This window comes from Bison bison, unplaced genomic scaffold, assembly GCF_000754665.1.
Source record: "Bison bison bison isolate TAMUID 2011002044 unplaced genomic scaffold, Bison_UMD1.0 scf7180017864310, whole genome shotgun sequence".
In the NCBI taxonomy this organism is placed as follows: domain Eukaryota; kingdom Metazoa; phylum Chordata; class Mammalia; order Artiodactyla; family Bovidae; genus Bison; species Bison bison.
The window spans coordinates 503,550-511,833 of NW_011494882.1; positions in this window are offsets into that span (position 1 = coordinate 503,550).

Sequence of the window (8,284 nt, forward strand, 5' to 3'; positions counted from 1 at the left end):
TTCTTGTTCTACCTCTGAATTTTTTTATTGGAATGGCCAAAAAGTGATTCATTGTTACTTTCACCCTCTTTGAAAATATTTTGTGAGCTTAAATTTGAGTCCTAAGTGATTTCTTACAAAGGTTGAGTGTTTCATATTTTGAAGTGCCTAAAGCAATATATATTAATTGAATAAGTTATAAATCATGTTCTTCAAATGTTATTTTTTAGGAAAAAAAACTAAATGATAGTTTGAGGATCTTATGAGGATTTTATTAAATGAAAACTAAGATGACATTCTCAACTACAAAAAGAAAACAATTTACAGTATAAGTAAGTCCTCAAAAAGTACTTTAAATACTATTTGTTTCATCTAAATAGATCCGCACACAAACAAATCTTCATTTATGCTTCTTTTCTTTCATTATGTCCTTCATTTCCTTCTGTCAGGCATTTAGCTTAGTCAACACATTTTAAATATGTTGAACAGAAATGAATAGTAATGGAAACAGCAATACAGGAAAAATCAATCTGGTCCTTTCCAAATTGTCTGCTCCCTGGATCCTTGTTTGCTGGTCCCACCAGTCATTCAAACCAAAGTCCCTTGCTACCAATCACCTCAAATGCTCATGAAGGACCAACCCTCAGTTCATGTCTTCTGGTTTTCCATTTCCTCTTTTTTGTCCTCTTTGTGTCTCACTTAATTTTTAGTCCCTCAGCTTGGCATTTTAAATGGCTTTATTACATTTTAATCAGCACATCATGTTTATTGTATCTTAAACCGTATGTCAGCAAATTTTGTATTTTGAAGTGTTTCTGGTTTCCTAGACTAGCACTCGGAGAAGGCAATGGCACCCCACTCCAGTACTCTTGCCTGGAAAATCCCATGGACGGAGGAGCCTGGTAGGCTGCAGTCCATGGGGTCGCTGAGGGTCGGACACAACTGAGCAACTTCACTTTCACTTTTCACTTTCATGCATGGAGAAGGAAATGGCAACCCACTCCAGTATTCTTGCCTGGAGAATCCCAGGGACAGGAGAGCTTGGTGGGCTTCTGTCTATGGGGTCGCACAGAGTCGGACACAACTGAAGCGACTTAGTAGTAGTAGTAGTAGACTAGCACTGTTTTCATAACCCCTGAATGACACCTGATGAAGAAAAGCTTTAGATGTAATTCTTCCCACATAACTGTTATTGACTATCAGTCTACAACTACAGATCTATAGTCTCTATATTAAGTTAATATATATCTATAAAAATAAGCATTGACTTGAAGGGCAGGATTTCATATAATCACTTCAAAAAGTGATTGCCATTTATACTAGAGAATTAACGGGGGAGAACAGACATTAGATAATATGTTAACTTCTCTTTTCTACACTCTTAGAGTACAGTTAAGATGGTCTTTCTATGCCCTGGGAATTAAATACAGCAATTGCTAAGAGCAAGAAAGTAAGAGACAGAAGAATGACCTGGCTGTTCTTGAGGTTCCATGTGTAAAAGGTTCCATGTCCGACTCTTTGAAACCCCATGGACTGTAGCCCACCAGGTTTCTCTGTCCATGGGATTTTCCAGGCAAGAGTACTGGAGTGGGGTGCCGTTCCCTCCTCCAGGGGATCTCCTCAACCCAGGGATCGCACGTGGGTCTCCCACATTACAGGTTGACACTTTACCATCTGAGCCACCAGGGAAGCCCTCATAAGTAAAAAGATAGAACCAATAAGTTTGGGAGTGCAAAGCTGTTGTTATAAATTTAATCATTTGGGTTCCTAAGTATCTTAATATTTAATATTTTCATATTATCATGTGCTATTTAGTTAAACTTGTTTGGAACTGCCAGATTCTTTTGGCTTTGCTAAAAGCCATGAGGGGGGAAAAAGAAGGATCCTACAATGGTGAAGCAATTCTGGAAAACTCCAAAAAGGGCTTATGCCCCTTGGTCCGTTGTCCTCATCCAGAGAATCCCTTCAAGTAGTTATCTGTGAAACTCTGGATTTAACAGCATTTAAAGGAAGTGGCATTTCCTTACACCCCTCCCCCATCACATTTCCCACATCAATTTTCCCAAAGTTTTTCCTCTTTCCTTCAGAATTTTCATCACCTACCTAATAATCAACACCTCACTGAAAATATTTGGGAATATTATTTGAGTACAATTATTTTTTTTTTATCATGTAATGCTAATTTTATCCAGCATCATCATCATCACTGCCCTTTGTCCCAGATACTGAAAGCGGAGTTGCTATGCTCTCCACCACAACTGTTTCATTAATTACATCACTATTAAGGTTAAAATGCAGTTTGCACCTCATTGTAACAAGTAGTCTGTGTGCATAAGTGTTGGGCAATGTAAGATTTTAAGTAGCAAGGCTTTGCTTTCTTTAACCCATAGATAAGTTAAAGTTTCACCACTCATACATCAGGTATAAAAAGCTATATGTGACAGTCACATGAGACTTAATAGACACAAAGAGGGCCATCATCAAGTGAAACTAGAGCTTGGAAAGTTGGAAATAAGGTAAACTTATTAAGGTAGCAACAGTTTGCCACTCAGAAGAACTGTCTACAGACACTGTCTTAAGAAATAGAATGTCTCTAAATCTCAAGATAGGAAGACAGGATCTGAAAATCTAGTTGAGCCATCATGATATATAAAAGTTAAACAATAACATATCTTGTGGTATCCAAGAAATAAATTATTAATACTAGAAGGATAGTCTGTCTGAAGTCCAAAGAAAATTTCAAAATAGAACCAAAAAAAAAAGACAATTCTTAATGCATTTCCACCTCTGCCTATGTGAAGAGTCCTCTCCTACTTCTGATTCTAGGGTCAGCAAGAACACCCACGTGGAGCCTGTAGAGTCATCACCTACTCATGATCTGCTCCCTTGCTCTAATTCAGATTCACCTACCAAATTTGAGAGTATAACTTGATTTCTGGCACAGATTTTCCATTAGAAGGATTTGGAGTCTGCACTGAAGAGCTACTGTAAGTACTGGGACTTCTTGTCAGCCATTTATCAAGAAAAATGACTCCATCAATATGTGGTTTCCCCATCAATCTTTCATGAGTACATTTTAATGAGTCATCTCTTGTTTCTGACTCAACCTGTGCGTAAATGACTCTGGATCCCTGTGCCAAAAGTTGAGAGGCAGTAACTGACAAGATACGGCTATGACAAGACAGCCTGCCGGGAGGCTTTCTAGTCTCCATCAGTGACATCTTGTTTTCTCTTTAACTTTTCCAGTCAATGTCAGAGTCATGCTCATATACACAAATAGTCACATCGCAACTATGATTCTTCATAGCTAAATAATGAGGATACAATAAGTGAGATAAATTAACATCTATTATGAAGAAAAACGCAGTTATATTCTGAGGAATTGAATAAATAACAAAAATAGGAGGGCAAAAGCAGAGAAGGAAATCTTCCATGGAATGACATTTCTGAGGTAACAAGCGGAGGCACAACCTGAACTTATGTCAACAATTTCAAACATAAAAAAGTAAGCTGCTACTGCTGCTGCTAAGTCACGTCAGTTGTGTCCGACTTGGTGCGACCCCATAGATGGCAGCCCACCGGGCTCCCCCGCCCCTGGGATTCTCTAGGCAAGAACACTGGAATGGGTAAGCAGAAGAAGTCAAATGTATTAGGGCTACTTGACAATTCTATGCTGAAATGAAGTTTCCTGCTACATGGAAATATTATCACTTCTATTATGCTCAGTCTTTCATAGAGCTCAGATATGTGATTCAAGGGAGAGACAGCTTTCATCCGCAATGTTTTGACAGCAGGAGATAACAGATATTAGGTGAATATTTCCCCGAAATGAAATATAAGAATGTGTCTAGACATTATTTTTTCAGAGTAGTTCCTAATTTCATGTGCAATCAAGTTGCCCTTGGCAACTCCAGGAAAGTTAGCTTATCTCCTCGAGTTCAGCATAAAGAATCTAGTCAAGTCTTCGAATGAAATGTGTATTGTCTTGCTGAAAGAGCAGATATCCACATCCTGTTCTAATGCATCAGATCCAGGTGCCAAAGCTAATACACCAAGGTGACAGAAGAGGTAGCTGAATATTCTTTTCTAAGCTCTAAGTATTTTAAAAATGTGAATTATTACATGAGACTAATTTCTTATTTTCACATAACCCTTTCACATTTATTTCAAAGTAAGTGTGACAACTGATGGTGGCAAAAGGACAGGGTACCCTAGGAGTGGGTGAGTGTTATAATCAGAAAAATAAATTTCATTCACAGTAATTTCACTGTCACCATGATTTTCCCTGGCTATAAAATGGAAGACTTCTGCTGGCAGTCACCCCACGAAGCTGTGAGGAAACCACTGTGCTCAGTCTTCTTCAGCAAGAAAAGAATTTGTGTGAGATTCAGAAATCAAATGGGGAATTTCCAAAGAAAGACAAATTGAAAACTACTCAAACTCTAAAAGAGATATTCAACATTAATTTTAAAATGACCTCATTAGAAGGGATGGGGAAGACATGAATGGAAGGATTCATAAACTTAACTGAAAAACAGCCTGAACGTGTAGAAAGGAATAATGGCTTGAGAGAATGTGATTCAAATATTCAGTCTTTATTGTAATTTTCTGCTAATAATTTAATCCCATTGATGTTTATAATAGACAAAAGAAAAGTTTACCTTGAAAATTGAAACTGAAACCAGAAAGGTAAAATTGGACTTCTGAAAATACCTGTACTTTCTTTGTTTAATTTTATCATTATTCATAAATAAATGCATGCTGTAAGAAGTATATATTTTTAAATTTTATGCTAACTTCCTATAAATGAGGTGTCCTTGAGTTCCAGTTCTATTCCTAAAGTGATAAATTCTTAGTCAAAGAATGTTATTTAAAAGCCTGAAGGCAGATCAGAATCATCTGGTTAACTTTTGAAAAATACTGCTTGTATTTCATCCCAGATCTATTGAATAACAAGAATCTAGAGTGAGCAGACTGTTGTTGTTCAGTAGCTAAGTCGTGTCTGACTCTTGGCGACCTCCTAGCAGCACACTAGGCTTCCCTGTCCTTCACTGTCTCCTGGACTTCGCTCAGACTCATATCCATTGAGTAAGTGATACTGTGTAACCATCTCATCCTCGGCCACCCTCTTCTCCTTTTGCCTTGGCCTAGAATTTGTATTTTTCAAATGTTTATACAGTAAATCTAAAGTAGTTAGTCCTGGTCTTCAGACTTGTGTTTGAGACTCAGTGTTTAAGACATACAAAAAGAGAAGAAAAACTATTGCTTAATGAGCATCTACTATAAGGTACTTGCTGCTGCTGCTGCTAAGTCGCTTCAGTCATGTCTGACTCTGTGTGACCCCATAGATGGCAGCCTCCCTCCCAGGGAGCCCACCAGGGTCCCCCGTCCCTGGGATTCTCCAGGCAAGAACACTGGAGTGGGTTGCCATTTCCTTCTCCAATGCATGCAAGTGAAAAGTGAAAGTGAAGTCATTCAGTCATGTCCGACCCTCAGCGACCCCATGGACTGCAGCCTTCCCAGCTCCTCCATCCATGGGATTTTCCAGGCAAGAGTACTGGAGTGGGGTGCCATTGCCTTCTCCAAAGGTACTAACTAGATGCATCCAAATGGTATCATATTTTTTTAATTCAAGGACACTATGGTGGATTGAATAGTGTCACCTCAGTATTCATGTCCACCCAGAACCTGTGAATGTAACCATTTTAGGAAATATGTAAAGTCTCTGCAGTTGTAATTAAATTAAGATGAGGTCATACTGGCTTGGAGCTTCCCAGATGGTTCAGCGTTAAAGAATCTGCCTGCAATGCAGGAGACACAGGAGACCCAGAAGATCCCCTGGAGGAGGGCATGGTAATCCACTCCAGTATTCTTGGCAGGATAATCCCATGGACAGAGGAGCCTGGCGGGCCACAGTCTATAGGTTGCAAAGAGTTGGACACCACCGAAGTGACTTGAAAATGAAAGTCTTTCAGTTGTGTCTGACTCTTTGTGACCCCATGGACCATACAGTTCATGGAATTTTCCAGGCCAGAATACTGGAGTGGGTAGCCTTTCCCTTCTCCAGGGGATCTCCCCAACCCAGGGATCAAACCCAGGTCTCCTGCATTGCAGGCAGATTCTTTTAACAGCTGAGTCATGAAGTGACTTAGGACACATGTATACATACTGGCTTGGGACTTTCCAGGTGGCACAGTGGCAAAGAACCAGCCTGCTAATGCAGGAAATACAGGAGGCATGGGTTTGATCCCTTGGTCAGGAAAATCCCCTAGAGAAGGAAATGCCAACTCACTCCAGTATTCTTGCCTAAATAATTCCATGGACAGAGGAGCCTGGCAGACTACAGTTCATGGGGTCACAAATAGTTGGACATGACTGAGCATGCATGCACAGCACTACTACATGCATACTGGCTTAGTGAAAGTGAAAGTGTGCAGTTGTGTCCAACTCTTTGCGACCCCATGGACTGTAGCCTACCAGGCTCCTCTGTCTGTGGAATTTTCCAGGCAAGGGTATTGGAGTGGGTTGCCATTTCCTTCTCCAATACTGGCTTAAGGTCAACCTTAAATCCAATCACTGGATTTGTAAAAGAAGAGAAGATAACACAAAGAGAAACAAGTAAATATGAAGTGAAGATGGAGGCAGAGATTGGAGCAATGGAGCTACAAACCAAGTACTGTTAAGAATTGCCCAGAGCCTGCAGGAGTTAAAGAGGCAAGAGATCTTCAGAGGGAACATGGTCCTGCCAACACTTTGATTTCAGACTTAGTCTTGAGATCTATGAGGAAATGCATCTTTCTTATCTTCAGCCAACTCAGTTTGTAGTAATTTGTTATGACAGTCCTAGCAGACTAATATAAACAGAGGCTTAAAGACAGAGTTTCAGCAGTTTGCTGTGTCATTCAGGTAGAAAATGACCAAGCAGAGTTCCAAATCTTGGTCCATTGGTTCCAAATTCATGGACATCTGGGCTAACACTGGCAGAAACTCCCATACACAAAGACCGCAGTAGCATTTGGTCAAAGCAGAGTGGTGCTCGTGATAAAGAACCCACCTGCTGATGAAAGAGACGTTAAGAGACACAGGTTCAGTCCCTGGCTTGGGAAGATACCCCTGGAGGAGGGCTTGGCAATCCACACCAATATTCTTGCCTAGAGAAATTCATGGACAAAGGAGGCTGGCAGGCTATGGTCCATAGGGTCACAAGAGTCAGACATGACAGAAGTGACTTAGCACAGAACAGCAGAATTACACGTAAGCCTTGTTAAAAGTGCATTTTCCTTGACTCCATCTGGAATTACTGAATTAAAAAATCTTTGCAAGTTGGGTTGAAGAATCTACTTTAACAAAGAATTTAGAAAATTGACATTCATCTTAAATTTTGATACCATTGACAGGGAGTCAGGGATCTCTAACACAACATCCATTTGCATTTTCATTCTAGTATATTCTGAATGTATGAAATAAATAATGAAATAACCATGACATCATTGTAGAAATTAACTTGATGAAGTCAACATGTACTTTATTTCAATCCATTTTTTGCATAAAGCTGAGTTAATAAAATTCTGTCCATAACTAACATTCATACTATTCTCCTATGTATGAAGCACATTGACTATATCAGTGGATTCTCACCAAACCTTGAGGAAAAATAAGTGGGAATTACTATCTTTCCTATTTTTCTGCAGAGGAAGCTGAGACTAGAGACTTAGAAACTCAGTGGTAGAACATGACATTTTTTTCTGTCTTGACATTTCCAAAAAATTAGTGGGAAATTATGATGAAAAGAACATGGGTGGGAGAAGTGTGATCTCACTCCTTTTGCTGGAGAACAAAGAGAAACCTAACAATAAAAGGATCTATTATTTTTAAAAGCTTTGAAAGGGCAGTGGAAAGTAAGTTTGTGAGAAGTCAGAGAAAAGAATCCTGTGTGGAAGAGAAACGCAGAGAACCCTGGGCAATACAGATCCTCAGGCAGTCAGATGTCAACAGTTTTCATGAGAGCATGTTCCAGATAACTCTTAGTTTCTAACCCTCATATTATTTTAGGACCTTGATTATTTTGGAGATTCCAAACCACTATTAACAACATTAACTGGATTGAGAAGGAACATTTGAACTTCAGAACACATATTCATCTGCTGCTAAGTCTAAGTTGCTTCAGTCGTGTCCGACTCTGTGTGACCCCATAGACGGCAGCCCAAAAGGCCCCCCCATCCCTGGGATTCTCCAGGCAAGAACACTGGAGTGGGTTGCCATGTCCTTCTCCAATGCATGAAAGTGAAAAGTGAAAGTGAAGTCG